Here is a 20,101-nt window from a genome sequence, read left to right on the forward strand (position 1 = left end):
AAATTTGGAAATATATATCATTGGACGATAAAGAGAAGAACAATTCCTTATGGCTTCCAAGACACGCCCTCGTCTTTTGAGCATAAATTTAAAACTAATTTACAATTCGGCTCAGCGTTTTAGGAACCGTCTTTAAAAGCTTTTGTTGGACACTTTTTTCTGAGAGCTGTGAGCTGCAAAATAAGAGAGTGCGTGAGAGCGAAACTAAGAGAACGAGGCTTCGTTGCGATCTGTGCTTTCCCGTTGGAAGCTTAGCTACAGACATCATAACTGGGCGATTAATCAGCTGGCATACAATTTAATACAAAAGAGTGGTTTCTCTGGATATTAATTGATTTTGATAACGGGAAGTTTTCAATTTCTATGGCAACACCTCTGAGAGCTGCGAGCTGCAAAATAAGAGAGTGCGTGAGAGCGAGACTAAGAGAGCGAGGCTTCGTTGCGATCTGTACTTTCCCGTTGGAAGCTTAGCTACAGACATCATAACTTGGCGATTAATCAGTTGACAAACAATTTAGCACAAAAGAGTGGTTTCTCTGGCCATTCAACAAGAACTATACCATTAATTGATTTTTGGCAAAGTTTTCGTGCCACAGTGCACAAGAGCAACACTAACGGGAAGTTTTCAATTTCTATGCCAATACCTAAACACCAGGGCAGGGTGTTGAGGAGTGGGGGGGGGGGAGGTGTAGCAGAGGTAGTTTGAGGTCGATTCGTTCCGCCAGCGCCAGCAGCTTGTTGTGGTTTAATGGATTTGCAGTTTGCAGTTTCTTAACAATTCGACGTTATTTTCGCTCTTTTGCCTTTTGCTCGCGCGCTCTGTTTGCGCTTGACTTTGCTGGCCAGGCTTTTTGTACTTTCTATTTTTTTTTGCCCCGTTTTTTTTTTTTTTTTTTTTTTTTGGTAATTGCTTGCTATTGTTGTCGATGCACATCGATTGCTGTTTCTGCTGCTGCCAGTCCAGAGCCAGAGCCAGAGAACAAGCTAAAGCGTTTCCCAGTGGACAGTAGTGTTTAGGTTTGAAATGCAATTGCGCGAATTGTTCAGCGTTAGATGTGTTTGTGTGTGTGTGTGTGTGGCAGTAAACATATAATGTGTCGCATAAATACATATGGAAATGCACACACACATATATATATATATATATATATATATATATATATATATATATATATATTAGCTACAACAAAATATAAATCAAAACTTTCAGCTGCAATCTGTGCGCCGAGCAAATTAACTCAAACACCTCCGCCCAACAAACACGTATCTAATTTCATTTTCACTACCATGCCACGCACATAAAAAACTAATTCAAAGCGCTCAATATAATTTATATATACGAGTATATACATACATATATCTGCTCTTGATATGTGCAGGTTCGCTTCTTTGTCTGTTTTTCTGTTTGTTTGTTTCTATGTTTGTTTGTCTGTTTGTTTGTTTGTTTGTTTGTGCTATCTAAAGCACATAACAATGGCCCTGGCGCCGTTGCCCAATCGCACACACAATCAGCAAAAGCGACGGCCTCAGCCGAATAGCAACAAAAAAGAAAAAAACGAGGAAATTCTTTGTAATTTTTATGACCCCAAAAGACACATCAATTCCAGTGCTACAGACCCAGTGCCAATCACAAACAACAACAGACGCAACTACCAACGCAGCCTTCACCCAACAGCTCGAACGAAATTAAAATACTCTTCAAGCTGCTCCTCGTTGAATATAAATGTGAAGGAATAGACTAGCTTTTACAAAAAAAACTTGGCAGCACTAGAACAGCTCTTAGCAGGCTTGCCAGGACAACAAATTTAATTTAAAGGAATTATCAAAAAACTATTGACGCAAAGAAAAGAAGAAGAATAAAGATTTCTCAGAGATATGTGTTCAGATTTTCTACCTTCTACTTTTACGAACAATGCTATTTTTAGGCATTTGAAAACAACTTGAAAAAAACGAAGCATAGGAGAAAATTGAAGATTTCTCAGAAATATGTTGCAAAAAGCTCTTATACTTTCTACTTTTTCTAACAATGCTAAATTCAATAAATTGAAAATTATAACTAATTTATTTTATGTATTTGACCCTTCAGCATTTTTTAATCTATCATTAAATTGATTTTTAGAATTATTAATAACTCCATCAATTTACTGATTAATACCTTCATGATATAACATTTTTTGAAATTCAATTCTTTTAACATTACACAAAGAATTCAAAACCTAAGCTGTAAAACAAATTCATACTTGATTTAAAATTTCGAAAATATTCTCATAAATCTTTTTACTTTAGAAATGCCAAAGTTAAAAAAAAAACAAAGCCTATTATTAATAAAAACCTTCTCTTCCAAGTTAAAATTTCTAAATTTTACGCAGAAATCTGAGTCAAGTTATATTTGAACGCTTTGTTAAACAACTACTAAGCGATCTGTGCACGAGTTGTGCGAATATATCACAATACATTCATTATATAGTGTATTTTAACATCGTCTCCTAATGGCCAAAGAGGACAACAAGGCAAACAAGGAAGGAAACTTATTTAAAGATGTAAGCGCAATAAAATAAAATAATAAAACTACAACTTTCGGCCCACACCCTCCCTGCCCCCATGCCCTAAAATCTGTATCACCAACCCACTTGAAGCATATGTGGCATGGGTGTGTGTGTGTGTGTGTGTGTGTTTGAGGGTGCGTAGAGGGATTGGACTGGTGCAGGCCTCGACTATAAACTGTTCCAAGTTATCTAAAGTGTTAAATCACCTGATGCCGTCAGCATGAAATTTACGCACATAAATCTCTTGGCCAAGCCCCAGACCCGAAAACATAAACCAAACATAAGCAGCAGGCCGTAGAGCCAAAGCTCAACCCTTATGTGCGGGGGCCAACTACTATGAGTTGTTTGAAAAGGTTGCCAACAAGCCGGTGACAGCACGAAAAGGTTAAATCAGTGGCAGTAGCAGTAGCAGCAGCAGCAACAGCAACAGTAGAGAGCAAATGGAGTCGGGCCATGGGCACGTGCGTGGGTCTCATAAGGAGCTCGATAGCGACGCCGCCGGCCGACTCGTGCCATGTTTATATTTTATAACTTTATAAAAGCGCTTTGACCCCGCAAACATTCGGGGCAGAGTCTCAACAGTAGTTCACATGTCTGGCATTGACCCATTGGCTTCCATCTGCTTATAAACATCGATTAAATTTGTTTTTTAAATCAAACAACTATTCATGATGGCACTGAGTTCAATTTCAGTACAAACAAACTTTTTATTAATATTTTAAGCCACACTTAAGCTTTCGTTCGTTTTTTTTAATTATACTGTTATATTTATAACTGAAATTAAGCTTAAACTAGGTGTTTAGTCTTAATTCGTTTGGACCGCAAGTAGTTTGGGAATGGAGTGGAAATTCAACACATTGGAAATTTAGTATAGCATACTTTTTGGGGTTTCGCTTTTGCTGGTCCCGCTAGGCAACAAAATATTTTATATTAAGCGGACGCAGCTAAAAACCTTTAAATAAAGCAAAAACAAAAAAAAAATGTGCCTTTCTAATTATTCATCAATTTGACTTGAAAAGAATGGCTAGCAAATGGCTAGAAAAAAACCGCTCTGCAGCCCACTAGAAAATGACAAAAGAAACAATTATAAGTAGCTAGAGAATGTCTGGAAAACCTGCTAAAATTAAATAGAAACCCCGCTAAAATGGCGGGAAAAACAATTATAAGTAACTAGAGAATCCACCAGAAAATATCAGGAAAACCCATTAAAAATAGATAGAAAATGCACCTAGGCAGCGCTTTAAAAATCAAGATCGACCAGATAGGCATAAATAAGCCAAAGCAAACCGAAAATTAAATATTTTTAAAAGCTATTAAAGTTTTATTCCATACTGCACCTTATATGGGATTATTAAAGCAATTACAGGTTGGTTCAAGCGTCGGTCTGGCACGATCTTAACGTTTTATTCATTTTTTTCCAATCCTTTTTTATTTTAATTTGCAGCCTATTCGAGGATATCTAACCAAATACATAATATTCATGTTTTATACCTTTTTAAATATATTTTCCAATAATCTAATACTTATGTGCACACACATAAAAAATCTTCCCCTACCGGGTATTTTTTTTTCACTTTCTTTTTCTTTTTAAAATTAGCTTTTAAGTAATTCTAAGCTTCTGCTCTCTGTTAAGTTTTTCTTTTTTTTATACCAGTAGATCTATTGATATTATTGTAATTACTTGTAGATACTAGATATTATTGTAAATTGATTGGATTACTCCTTCTTAGGCTTTTCTAGCTTATAAGATGCTTTTTATAATTTTTAAATATTTTCCTCCTATGTTTGTTAAAATAAATGAATAAGTACAAATAAATATTTAATAACATTCGAGCTTTTCAATTTGAAATGGAAATAAATGCTTTAACTGCTATAGCTTATCGCCATCTGATGTGTACTGAAGGGGTTAACTATCATATGCCCATTGATTGATGCTGACAAAGGGCAAACGAGTGGGTAATTTTTTTGGGCCAGTTGTCCGAGACGCTGCTCAAATAGTTTGCAATTGCTTGCCATTCAACGCGCTCTCAATTTTTCGCTTTTATTTTTCTTTCAGCCCCTTCAGCCCCCACCATTATTCTCCCATACATGTATGTATATATTTTAACGACAACAGCGTAAAAACTTTTTGCCGGCACTGCAGACATGCGAAAAGTACGAGTACCTGGCCAGCAACTGCAAAATCAACAACAGTGCAGTAAAACAGCAGCAAACAGTATAGCTGGCATTATAATACAAATAAAACAGCAACAAAAACACAACAACAACGCCAACAACAAGCACTGAAGCTCATTGTGTTGTGCATTGCAATGAGGGGGCGGTCCGAACTGGAGGATTGGTGGGTTGGCGGGTTGGGGAAGGATGGCGAGGGGGAGGGGGAGGGGAAAATTGCGACGTTTAATGTAATGAAAACGGTAACAGAGCAACGACAATAAAAACAAACATTGATGGCATTTGTAATACTAGGGTGGCGGGCATACAGAGTGGATTCAAAGCAATTGACCAAAGTTTTGGTCTGCTAAGCGTTTTGGAGCCAGCAGCCGAATCAAAGGCAGCGATAAAAATTGTGGCTAGATACGAGAAAGTTAAATGTAGCAAGGGGCAGCAATTTTCAAATAATCAATCAAAGGAAACACTCGGCTCATTAGCAAACAAATTAGTTAAGTGTTTTCGGAAAACTACTTAGAGCTGACTGTGTCCGTTTTGGAAAAAGAAATAAACAAATATAAAATATTCGAAGTACAACAAATCCACTTCAGAAGAAGAAAAACAAAAAAAAATGTTCGAAGTACAACAAACCCATTCAATGAAACTCTATGTTTTAAAAAATAGTTATAATAGGTTAATCGAATCATTTAAAATTGTACCAAGGAGAAATTTTGTGTTTTAAATAACAAAATAAATGAATAAATAAAATTAAAATACAGGTAAACAAAAGAACTTGTAGGGAATCAAGCAAAAGGAGTGTCTTTAATTAGTTGAGTTTTTTTTTTTGGGAAAACTGCTAAGAGCTAACCCCAATGGAACCCATTCCATTTTGGAAAAATAAATAAGCAAATATAAATATAAGAAGAAATACAAAAAATATTAAATGTTTGACGTACAACAAATCCATTTAATTAAACTCTATGTATTTGATAAAAAATAGGTTAACCAAATCATTTAAAATTGTATCAAGGAGATAAATTGTATTTGGAATAACAAATAAATAAATAAATAAAATAAAAGAGCTTGTAGAGAATCAAGCAAAAGGAGTGTCTTTAATTACGCAGTAGTATTATATATAAATAAATTATGTACTGAAAAGGCTCCTTTATTATAAACAATAATTATACTAAAGTACAAACTAAAATCCAGCAAAACCAGAGCTGTCAAATGTTAAATATATTCACACTTTATTCGTCGACAAAGAGAATAAACTTAATAGATATTCAGTCTCGAAAGAAGTATTAAAATTTTAAGGATAGGATTATCCGAGCTCTAGACTTGATTTCTTATAATACTTGTAAAGTAACAAAAAGGTAGGCAATAAAAAAAGAAACCAGAAAAAAAAATATAATTCTATATATATAAAAATAAATTAAAAATGAATTAAACAATGTTACGGTGAAATGAAAATAGCATAAATAAATATAAAATTGAATAAGAAATGTAATCAGATAATACCAAAACTGATGAGATTATATTCGTATTGATAGCGATTAAAATTACAAACGTATTTATTTAAAAGTACAAATAAATAAATGAATAAAATATTGTGATAATTATCGTGCTCTCTCAATAACTTGAAAGTCAAAAGGAACTTTAAGAAGATTTCAAATGGTTGCCTCCAATTTAAATCGACGCTCTGAAGCAATCTTTTACAAAGTCGTACTGTGTATGCTAAATGTAAAAGATTTATTCTTTGAAAAATCAAGATGGGACCTTCTGTGCTCTCCTTTGATTTTGAATGATTTGGCCCAGTCTTTCCACCCGAGAGACCCAAAAAGTTGCTGCACAAAACTTGCGGACAACTTTACTCGACGCTCCCCTATCCTGTAGCCATCCTTCGCCACTGCTGCCCAAGAAAGCCAGGCAGCACCTGAACAGATAATAGTATATATTTTTTTAGCATATGTATGTGCGCGTAAGTATAATGAAAATACTTCAAACGAGCAATAAAGCAAAAGCAAAAGTGCAAAAGTGCCTGATTTCAAAGCAGAAACCCAATAATAACAAATTAATTGATTACAGCTTAATGGCGCGCATTCAAACTCAACTATAAATAAAGCCTTCAGCATTGAACTTTTACTTTGGAGGCCACACACTAAAGCAGACTCAGTGAGAAAATAGAGAGAGAGAGAGAGAGAGAGAGAGACAGAGATATAGAGGAGAATGTTATAAGCTGACTAACTGGCAGTTACTTTGAAAGAGCCGCACACATTGCTGCTCTCTGTTCGCCGCTTTCTGATTCCTCTTTGTCTGTCTCTTTGGCACAGAAGCATCAATTCAAGCGAACTTTCACTAATGAACGGTATTTGATATGCATGCGTTTTAGAGAAGTTCGTGCTTCGTGACAGGAAAGTGAAATTTATGCTGATGGCTATACTATAGAAGGCCTCATTTCCCCCCAAAACTGATGCCAAAACTATTCTAAAAGTTTCGCTTCGCGCAAATCTTGTATAGTCTAGCACCTAATGGAGACAGAAAATGCAAAAAGCACCCGAAAATACATAAAACGATGCTGAAAAATATTTAACTAATGAGTATATGTAATAACTCCATTAAAATAAATTCATTATAATAATTAATATTATTTTTATAATCAGCCATAGCTTAGACTACCATAGCTTATCTGTAATTTTGATTAACTTTAAGCTCTAAAATAAATAAATAAACTATAAATGACAATTTTGTATTGCATTTTTTTTCATTTTTATATTGTGTTTTATTTTCCTTTTTTTGTTTTCCTTTCTTTGTTTGGCCCGTCATTTCAAGGAAGAAAAGTGTAATTTGCTAAAAGCTGTTTGGGTTTTTCTTCAGCTGCATTCTTGGCCACTTAAATAAAATTATAAATTAATTTTCAGCTTAAATACAATTCACAAATCGAAAATTGTTTGCAAAAACTCATCATTTCTGTATGCAACATTTCTGTGGAAAGTGAAGGGAGATTTAAATTAAGGAATTTCACATTTTTAAAAGACTTCAAAAAAAGCAGGAGCTTATCAATTCGTCTGTATTTTTTGTTATTAAATAAGTTGTATATATTTTAATAATTATATGTTTCATAATAATTTGCTAATTGCTAAGTTTTTCTCGTAGTAACTTTTCTGTTAATTACAAATTATGAATAATAAATGGAGATGCTAGTTGAACGATTATTGTAATTTTTAATTGTTAACAAGTTCATTTATTTAGGAATTTATTAAATGTTATTTTTCTAGCCTTATGATTTTTCCGGCCTTTTAAATTGCACCTTAAACATTAAACTTTTATTGATATTGCTATTTTGCATCTTCAAAAAAGAATTTCGGTTGAATGTTGTGTAAAGAATGCAATTTCTTTACCCGAAACATAATCAATGGATCAGAACGCTTTTCATAAACAAGTCTTATCAAAAATACAAGTTCATTAATAGCATAAAATATTCAAAGGGGATCGAGAAAATGTCAACAACACGTAAGGCTAATCAATGAATTGGTGCTCCACAATATGAAATATTAATTTTATTTATTTTATCGACAAACAAAACTGTCCAAGATCTAATAAGACAGAGTAGTCAGCGACGTTAATATTAAAAAATTAATTAGTGTCGCGCAAGAGTCAAATCTCATTTGGTTCCAAGAACACTGCACCTCTCTATTCGCTCTTGCTGACCATTTCGCCAAAAAACCAAGACAGATTTCGTTCGCCTGGAAACTCTGCTTATGTAATAGTTTAAAATTAACCAGTATACCTATTTGAAGAGATTGTACCGATTCGAGAATTGCAAAAAGCATTGGCAATAAAACGAATTTCAGTGGTAAAATAAACATTTTAAATACACACTTCAAGTTGATGAAGACATCCGCTTACAATTTCCTATTGACAGCTGTAAAGTTGATAATGTAAATGAGAGCTCAACAAAATATACAAAGCATTAGTGAAAGATCATAATTTGTCACGTGCACACCTCTAATGCGTATGTGTGTGAACGTGTGTGTGTGTGTGTGTGTGTGAGTCTGTTTGCATTTGAATAGATATCCCGTGCAGGCAGCAAATAGAAGAGGCAGGCTAATTAAAATTTAATTGCACATCTAAACGAAATTTACAATAAACAAGCTCCACCACTCACACAGTTAGACAGACAGCCAGACGGCCAGACGGACAGGCAGGCAGGCAGGCAGGCAGACAGACAGATAGACATACATACAAACATGTATATAAGCACATATATACATAGATGTATGAATATCACGCATACGCCACATAGAACGGCAATTGGTTGCTTGTTTGTTTGTTTGTTGCTATTTTTAATGTTGTCGCTGTGGTTGTTGTTGTTGTTGTTGTTTTTGTTGTTCTGGCCGCATGCAAAAATGCTATCATTAAATTTTAAATTCAATTGCATTATGCAGCTGGCAAGTGGCAAGCGAGCAAACAAACCAAATGTTTCGTCCCCTCTTTAGGGTTTCCTCCCACTTTCAAAACATATTTTTCTAATGTTGCTGTCGTTGTTGTTTGCAACAACAGTTCATTGTAAATTGCAGCAAACTATTCTTTACATAATTTATACAAAATTTTGCACTAATTGCAATAGTTAATGCAGATTTCAACCGCATTTAAATGTACGTGCTCTGCCATAGAGTTCAGATGCTGTCGATCCCCCCCATTCCCATTCCCAACCCCATTTCCCCGTTTTGGTGCAGCAATGCAGTGGCAGCAACAACAACAACAACAACAACCGCAAAATATCTCATTTACATAGCGAGAGCAAACTCGAAAGCTGCTCATGTGAATTGCATAAAGTGGCGCACGTGCCGGCACACGGCAGAGAAGTGCGGAGAAGTGCGGAAAAGGGCAGAGAAGTGCGGAGAAGTGCAGGGCAGAGTGAACATGCCGCTGGTCAAGCGACCGCAATTGATTTTTGTGCGCACCACTTGCCACTTTATTATATAGTCGTGTGTCAGATATTGCCGCAAAACATGGCAGTCTCAATAAAAATAAAGATGATGTTGCAATGAAGAGCTCGTACAATGGTTGCAGAATTCAAATTTGAAATCAAATAAAAGCAAGCAAGTCATTTCTTTTTGGCTTCAATAAATTCTTCAACCCTCTATTTTGAAATGTAAGATACTTAACTAGTTACTATTTGACTAATAAACGTATTCTTTAGTTACTAATTAAATATATATAAACCTTTTCTGATTCTATTATTTATAAGCTTTGATGTAAAAATAATTTCCATGCATTATAGCCTGTACCCAAAGGTAAAAGGGCACTTATGTATGTATAATTGAATATTATTTATTTTATTTAATTAATATATTTTTTTTAATATTTTTTTTTACATATTTTTCCAATTTTTTGTTCTTTTTTGTGCGTATTTCACTGTCGGGCTTGCTGTAGCGTCTCTTGTTCTTAAATATCTTAATGCATGAAAACAGGGTCAGTTTCCAAATAATGCCTCTCCGTTATTGGAAACATAAATACATATATCTCGAATATCTAGAAGACATCTAATATTTAATCCATAAACAACTTAACTTAGGAGTATTTAAGCGAGGCATAAAATATGTATTCAATTCTTTTGGTCGCTTTTCCATCAAATCATGCAACTATTTATTTCTTTATTTTTTAATTCTTTTATATTATTATTTATATACATTTTTTTAAATTAGTATATCAACTAATTTATAAAAGTTTTGCTATACCTATACATTTTTATAACCTGTTCCCAAGGGTATAACCCTTAATTTTTTAAATATTTAATCCTTAAAAACCTGAATTTAAGAGTATTTAAGCGAAGCATAAAATAATGTCAGCCTTTGAAAACAGCTGCTATAAGTTTTGAATTAAAAAATCGTTGATTCCATATTTAAAGCTGAAGCTTATTAATTAATAATTATTATTTACAACAAAAGATAATAGATAAAGCGAAAAAGCTCAAAAGCCACAAAAGGTAGTATAAGACCTCAAAAAGTAAGTATAACAACCATCTGTCCCCTTCGAAAATTGCCAAGTAATTCAAAAGAAGAGAGAATCTCTTCAAGAGAAAGTATAAGATAAAGTATAAGATCGAGTATAAGATAAAGTATAAAATCAAGTATAAGATCAAGTATAAGATCAAGTATAAGATCAAGTATAAGATGACTTACGGCACGTGCTTTGTGTTTTGATCGATTCAAACGCTTTTGCTAACTGTATTTTGATTTGACCTAACAACAAGGTTTTTGTATAAACCATTTACTATTTGAAGCACTTATTAATTTGCGGGTAAAAAAAAAACTCGAAGCACTAATAAAAAAACTAAAATGCATGCGCGCAGTCGACCGTCGGCGAGAAAGAAAGATGCGAGACTGTTTGTGCGCTCAGTAGAAGAGTTTTTAAACAGCGCCCTCCAGCGCCTAATCCGCCTAATATAAGAGTTTATTATGCTCTTAATCGACTAAAATGAAATAAAACAACAACAACAAACTCAAAAAGTCCAGTACTTAAGAGAAATTAAGTTTGACGATCAGAGTAGCTAGCTTTTTTTTTTTTTGATTTGGGCACCAAACACAGATAATAACAGATAATGCCTGAAACTTCACATTTATACTAACGTGGAAATTGCAAAATAAAACAACATAAATGAGAAAATAATTGCTTCACAGTATTAGCACAGTATTATTTAAAAATTAAATCAAAAATGACAATTAATTTATGGAAACATGCTAAGATGTGGCTGCAGAAATGCTAATAATCAACTAATAAATAAGGCAACTCTAGCTAAATCCTTTTGAAAATGGTCAAGATGTACAACACCTGGATCTCAGACTATAATAGATAGAAACATACAATTTGTATCTTTTTCGATTTTACACATGTACAGAGTATTTATATATTTTTCTTAATTAAAACAAAATGATAGTAATTTTCAGTTTAAATTGAGTTTATAAAGAAACTCTTTTTGACCTTAGGAGTGTCGAATAAAAATTGTAATTGGCTGTTTTAATTGTGTTGAATGGGTGATTTTCTTTTGGTGTAGTAGAGCCCCAGTCGTCAGCCGCATAGCGATCCATTTGATTAGATTGCGGGAAATGCAATCAAGGTCGGCTTGGAATCGCGCTGACGCGTCAGAAAATGCAGAGACGTAATTGAAAATGCGCGACGCTTGTCACGCGTCGCTCGACGCGCTCTCAATTTTTGCAGCCTTGTCCAATAAATTCCACGATTTGTTGGTGCGTAAATCTGCAGGCACAACAACAACAACAATAACAGAAACTGAAAGCAGCGGGCGTTGCAGCAGCAACTTTGGTGCTTAAAACAGCAACACAAACAACGACAGCAACAACTACTACAACAATAAAGCCAAAGCAGCTGTTCGTGTGCTAGCTCAAAGGATTTGTGCGGGATTTTGGGCATGCTGGGCAGGAGCAGCAGCAACAACAACAACAACAACAACAACAACGACAAGGACAAGAACAACGACAAAAACGACGAAATGCGCAGCCAAAAACAAAAACCCAACTTTCAAATTAAATTTAACCCAAAGCTCTAGCCATAGAGCTATAGAGCTATATAACTGAGGGCCGATGCGAGCGCGGGCTTGCCAAGCAAAGTGAAGTGGCTAGCTAAGCGTTTTTTGAATGCATTAAAATAAAACAAGATAGAACGCTACAGTCGAGCAAGCCCGACAGTAAAATAGCCTGTACCCTCCACAAAAAAAGAAAAATTAAAAAAAAAAAAATTTAAAAAAAAATTAAATTATTAAAAAAAATTAATGAATTAATTAATTAAATTAAATTAGAGTATATGTTTATGTTTAGTTTTAACAGCATACATTTACATCACGTACCTATGCGTGTTTATATGCGTGTATGTATGCAGCACAAAGTTGAACCAAAGCAGCAACAACAACAACAGCTGCGGGCAGCGCTGCCGACAGAGGCAGCGCATGAGCAGCGATTTTACTTATGGCTATAACTTTCTTCAGAATTGACCTATCATGATGAAATTTGGCACACGGACACATTAGTACTAACTGGATGTACCTACCAAAATTGATTTCAAAATTCCGAGAATTACGGAAGTTATAAGAAAAAACACGAATTGCGGGGGAGTGGGGGGGTGCATCGAAAAAAAACTCAAACTCGTACTTTCTCGGTCTTAGGAGAATATGGAAACCAAGTTTGGTTATTCTAGCTCTTATACTTTCTGAGATCCTTGCGTTCATACGGACAGACGGACAGACAGACGGACAGACGGACAGACGGACAGACGGACGGACGGACAGGGCTATATCGACTCGGCTTCTCATCCTGATCAAGAATATATATACTTTGTGGGGTCTGCCACGCCTCCTTCTGTGTGTTACATACATGCGCACAAAACTAGTATAGCCTTTCACCCTTTGGGTACAGGCTATAAAAAAGCAGTGAGTGGTGGGAGACAAAAAAAAATGAATCGAACATCGTTGCACACGAAAAACTTATTTAACCGAATTTTAGAATTTCATTTTAAAAATGACTCACGGCAAAAGGGGAGGCTGGGAGTAGGGGAGTAGGGAAGGGGCGGCGCATTATTGAAAAACTGCCAAATAGATTTGCGAAAATGTTGTAATTTAACAAAATATCAGCCCACATCCGCGCACGGCAACCACACGGCCAGATGAATATAACTATATAGACAGGCAGACAGACAGACAGACAGATAGAGAGCCAGACAAATATTTCGACTCACTGTAATGTGCTCCTCCCCATCCCACCCGCACACACCTGTCCTGCTCAAAATGCATAAAACCCTCGCACACACCTGCAGACACACTCAGGACTGCGAGCTGCCAAGCCACATCAGTGATAGATGTGCACAGTTTTGTCCATTTACATACACTAGTGGGCAAAAGTGTGCCCATTTACCCATTTTTTCAGGTCTTTATAATAAATCAAAAAAAAAAAAAAAAATTAATAAAATTCAAATGAAATGAAAATTATATATTATATTATATAGTAATTAACTATTAATGATATAGTAATATAATAGAAATATGATTTGAAAATTAGTTATTAATTAATCCAAATCATTGTCTAAACTTCACAGCCAACGATCTGGTAGCTGGATGTAAGACAGGTGCAATAACCTATGTCGTTTAGGGTTTTAAACCAAGTACATAAAATTGAAATATAGCTTTATTTTTGCTTAACTCTAAAATTAATTAATAAAATTAATTTATCATAAATCGGAAAGCGCCTTTTTTGATACTTAGCAAAGGAAAATTTAGAAAACAAACCTCAACATGTTCTCGGATTGATATGTTTTTAAAATGGTTTATAATCATTTTATTTTTAAGTAAGCCACACAAATTAATTAAAAGTCAGGCAAACGGTAACTTTTTTGATTTATAAACATTTTTGATTTGAAAAATGTCTGTTGAGTTTTTTCGCATGGAAAGATAATATTTTAAACACCAATGCATCGACTTTTTATAAAGAGATATCGATGTACATCGTTTGACAATCAAGATAATAGTTTCTATATACACTGATAAAAAAAAAACACTTAAATTTAAATATATACACGTAGATTTAAATACTTTTACTATCGTGTGTTTTAGTAGATTTAAAGATTTTTTAATTTCAAGTTGAATATTGGAATATTAAATTTAAAGAGTGACGATATTAAATCACAAATGATGATGTGGACGTGGGTTTATTTTTTATAATTATAAAATATTTCTCCCAGTTTTTATCTACTCCACTGTATTTATTTATTTACATATTTTATATACATATATATTTTGTATAGAACCATTTTAGGCGGAAAGTAATTTTCAAATTCTTTTGATTATTAATTCTTACCAATCAATTATCTTGATGTTTTTTATGCCTTTTGTATATTTATAGTTTTGATATATATATTTGTGTTAAAAGTGAAGAAAAGCTTTTAATCAATCATGAAGAAATAATTTCACGATTTTACAGTTGATTTGAAAAATTTAGTTAACTAAAAGTTAACTTTATGGAGAGTTGCTCTCCAGAATTAAATTTTATGAGATTCTTTAATCTATTCCAGCTTTAGAATATGAAATTGTTCATATAATTTTCTCGATTTCTCGATTCTAGCCAGATTTTATAAATAAAGTTCAGCAGCTTTTTATAGAGCTTGTCCATAAACTTAGCTCGGTGACTGTTTTTACGCAACCGGAACGGAACCGTGACGCACAGCAGAGCAGAGCAGAGCAAGATAAGTTAAAACCAGGCAAAATGATTTTCATTTCAATTATTTATTGATTGATTTGCAATTTGTAACCAAACGAAAAGCTGCACACCTGCACATATCAATCGACTTTGAAGCCCTCATGCCCGATGCATATGCTAGTCTGCCAGCTATATACATATATACTATACTCCAATAAACATATAAATAAATGTATGTGTGTGTGTATGTGGGTGTGTGTGTGTGAATGCATGTGGTTATCCATGTGTGTGGCTGCCGCTTTTTGCAGCTGTGTTTGTGGTGCTGCGCATATTTAATTGAAAATGTTACCGCATTTATGAAATTGTCAATATACAACACAAACATACACACACACACACACACACACACTCATGTCTCACTCATACATGCATTCAGGTGTTGTCGACAGTTTTTGACATATTTACATACAATTAGTTTGGTGAAATTTTTAACAAAAAACTAACAAAAACTGCAAAAATGCAAATCAAACAAAACAAAAATGTTAAAATACCAAAAGGAAAACAAACCGTTTTTTGGTCACACTGGCAAATGCACATCTAACACACACACACACACAACACACACACTCACACACTCCCACACATTTAAAAACAGATACTATAAATAAATTATAAGCACAGATTGGTTGCTTTCAATTAGACTGTGTAATAGAAATATCCATTCAGATAAGAGGCAAATAAAAGCAAGCGAATTAAATCCACTAACTACAATTATTTAGCAACTTTTTAGAAACTCTGTGGCATTATTTCCGCAAACTATTATGCAAGTTCATGCCTTCTAATGTTTCACTAGCAAGTCATTTATTTGCATAAGTTTATCAAACCCGCAAGCTTTCCACTTAACTATTAATATTATGTTTATACCCAGAAAATTACAAATTAAAAATTATCAACATTCTTCAATATTTATTTTAAGTTCTCAAATAAATAAGTAACAAAAACACAATACTGTTTCACTTTTCAAAACAAAAAAGTGGAAACAAAAATGAATCGCTTTTCCTTAAGACCTTTGGAAAATACTATCACTTAATAAAATATGTTTTATTACTTAATTAATACTATTTGATTTATTCAAATATAATACATTTAAGTATTATAAAAATAGGAATACCTATTATAAAAAAAAAACAAACTCCACAGCTTGATTTCAATTCTACAAATGCGAACCCGACTACAGTCTGCCAATTATTTATTATTTATAAAAATTTATTTATTTATAAAAAATTATAGTACTTACTTATAAAACAATATTCTTATTTAAATATTGTCCAACATTTAGTATCAGAAGGGGATGGATGGGTGCTTTCTTGGGGCTTCCAAATAAATGAATGGATTATGGGTTATATTTATAAAGATATCGACAATAAAAAAAGTCAACTAACACTTTAATCTGTTAATAACTAAAGTTGAGCAATAAAATGTTGTAAGCCATACAAATTAGAAGGGCCGGACAATATTATTCCGGCATATGTAACTTCACTACGCCATCGAAAGCCCATCCGAGAGACATTCGAAGGGTCTTCTTCAAGGCGAGTAAAGTTTCCCACACAGTTCCAAAGAATTTTCTACAAATAACTCATTCGTCTTTTCTACTCCAGACTTCTGAGAGAATCTAAGCTAAAGGTCTTCTTCAAGGCGAGTAAAGTTTCCCACACAAGTCCAAAGGATTTTCTACAAATAACTGATTCGTCTTTTCTACTGCAGACTTCTGAGAGAATCTAAGCTAAAGGTCTTCTTCAAGGCGAGTAAAGTTTCCCACACAGTTCCAAAGGATATTCTACTGAAGATGTCTGAGAAAATCTAAGCTAAGGTCTAAGGTCTTCTTCAGGGCGAGTAAAGTTTCCCACACAGTTCCAAAGTATTTTCTACATATAACTCATTCGTCTTTTCTACTGCAGACGTCTGAGAGAATCAAAGCTAAAGGTCTTCTTCAAGGCGAGTAAAGTTTCCCACACAAGTCCAGATAATTTTCTACAAATAACTCATTCGTCTTTTCTACTGCAGACGTCTGAGAGAATCTAAGCTAAAGGTCTTCTTCAGGGCGAGTAAAGTTTCCCACACAGTTCCAAAGTATTTTCTACAAATAACGTCTGAGAGAATCAAAGTTTTCAATCTTCGCAGCAAAGTGCCAATCCCCGAGCTCTCATGCTGTCATCTCGAATATTGAAAAATCAAACAGTGCTCCCTTGTTATCTTTCTCCTTAAAGAAGAAGCCTGTTATAAGTACCTGCTAATAAAATTCAAAATACGTTCAACAAAAAACACTGAAGGCAACAAGCTTACGATGATTTTTAAAAATAAGACATTAATGCGAAATGTGATGTTTCTTACTGATTTTGTGCCAAACACTTATCTTGTTATTGATGGAAATCGGAGAGTTCTCATTCACAACATGGCTATTTGTTCAAGCTGTTGAGTTGTTATGCTTAAAGAATATTTCTATATATAGAGTAATCCCATCTGTTTATTTGCCACTTAATTTGTTCAACTATGGAGCCCCTTGTAGAGTTCAGCTGCAGCTCCAATTGTAGCCACTCGAGCGCATTTCTTGCAGATGTAACAACAACAACAACAACCAACTATATACGAGTACTCGTATATATAGTACATTTATATATAGTGTACACCTACCTATACATATGCATAAACACGTGTTTGTCTGTTATTATTGCTGATGCTGATGCTGCGGTCCTTAGCTGCTCATCACCCTTTGCTGCAACGTACTCAAGCCCCCGTCCGTTGCTGCCACTTCGCCATCCAGTTGTTTGTTATTTTTCTTGCCAAGTTTTTCTCTGTGAGTTATTATGGCAACTTTCAAAGCATAAAAATTTCTTACTACTTCGCTTCAGCGAAGCATAAAAACTTATGACTGTCTGTTCTACACACACACACACACACACACACACATACACATACACATGCTGCAGGATAAGTGGGCGTGGCGGCCCCCAAAATGTACAACCCGGTGATCCGCAACAGCTAGTTGCCACCAACATCGCCGACATCGTTGCACTTTGTTTGTTTGTGCCGGTAATATTTCCTTAAATCGAGTAAACAAGTGGAATTCAACAAAGCGGAAACGGAAGCACAATGCGCTGCTACCACTGCTCCTACCTACCGACTATAACACACATGCTCCACACACTTCACTCGCACTCCCAGTGCCACACCATGTGCCTCACGTAGCTCATACGCAATGTTGTCTCAAATATGGCGGCAAATATACTTTGCTTCTCAGCTGCGCCGCTCGCTGTTTTTCCAATGTTTCGCCTTTGCCTTTGCCTTCGCTTTTGCTTGCTTTTGTTTTTCTTAGGAATTGCTGTTAAAAATAACAAAGCTCTCTAGCTCCTTCGCTTTCCATTTAGCGATGGACCTGCCATGGGCTCGATAGTTATTAATTTTGAGCATTTAAGCAATTCAGGAAAATCAAAGGGCTCGTTGGATTTATATTTTCAGCATTTAATTGATTCAGGAAAATCAATCAATCAATATTTTAAGCATTTAAGTGATTCTGGCAAATCAATTGGTTCGATAGTTAGATATTTTTAGCATTTAAGTGATTCAGGAAAATTAAAGAAAAAGTTATATATTTTCAGCATTTAAGTAATTCAGAAAAATCAATCAATCAATATTTTAAGCATTTAAGTTATTCAGGAAAATCAATGGGCTCGATAGTTATATATTTTCAGCATTTAAGCAATGCAGGAAAATCAAGATTGAAGCTTAAACAAGTCTTCAGAAAATAAATGTTAACGAAACAAGTATTTCTAAGAAAATGAAAATGCATTTAAGTAAAAATCATGGAAAGGAGGCGCTATAACAATATATATATTATATATATATATAGAGATATATATATAGATATTATTATATATTTATAAAGAGATATTATGATATATGATTAGATAATAACTGATATAGATATATATATATCTATCGATAAGATATCTATAATATGAGATATATATAGATGATATATATATAGATATATATAATTATACGAAATCATATAGAGTATATAGAGATATATAGATAGATATATATATATATATATAGAATATAGATATAATAGATATATATATATATAGCTATATATATATATATATATATATATATATATATTATATATATATCATATACAATATATACAATAATATTTTAAGACGCTATTTAAGTTTAATAATTAATTGCTTTATCTCGTTAATTCACATTTAAATTATACTTTCAGTAACTTCTTTTAATTTCTTAACTAATAATCATACAATTAATTTAGGAAGAAAATTCTTCGAATTTGATATATATTTTAATTTTAGGAAGAATTTTGATATAAATAAATAAAATCAACAAACATTTCTTATAGTTCTACATTTTTCTTACTGCCTAATTCTTTAAATTTGAAATATATTTTAATTTTAGGTAAACAATTTTAGGAAGAAAATTTATACGAATAAATAAAAACAACAAACTTTTCCCATCGTTCTATGCTTTTCTTACTCCCTAATTCTTCACATTTGGAATATATTTTAATTGTATTTCCCTTTTCAATAATTATTATTCGTTAGCTGTAAATAACACAATTTATAATTAAATATTATTCCCTATAATATAAAAGCTAGTAATGCCTTTCTTTTCAAATTATTTTGGACAGCAGGTATTCACATTTGTACTGAGAATTCATTTCCATTGGGCGTGAGACTACACTAGGACACGTGGCCATCTCTAAATCCTTCGTGGAGCTGTGTGCATGTGTGTGTGTGTGTGTGTGTGTGTGTGTGTTTGTGCGTGTCTGTCTGCCTCGTTGGCGCCCGGCTTCCTGAGCGTTAGTATTTTTGTCGGTGCCTTTGTTTGTCTTACGCTCGCAGCCTCAATTGAAATTGAGACGCACTTGCTCGACTCGTCTCGCCTGATATTGTTGGCACTCATCGTCTTTGCTGGGGCTTTGCCCAAACGGCAATTGTATTTATTTTCATTGTTAAATGGCATAATCGAAGACAACATTTGTAGGACAAATGCCAACAACTTATACCGTATTTTTTTCACATCCTTGTCTAAAGCATAATGTACGAGTATGTCATTAGGTGAATATATCTATATATATCTATATATATGTATGTATGTGCGTTACTTCAAAGTGTGCCTGGA

This window comes from Scaptodrosophila lebanonensis, unplaced genomic scaffold (genome assembly GCF_003285725.1).
Source record: "Scaptodrosophila lebanonensis strain 11010-0011.00,11010-0021.00 unplaced genomic scaffold, SlebRS2 tig00000085-arrow-pilon, whole genome shotgun sequence".
Taxonomy (NCBI): Eukaryota; Metazoa; Arthropoda; class Insecta; order Diptera; family Drosophilidae; genus Scaptodrosophila; species Scaptodrosophila lebanonensis.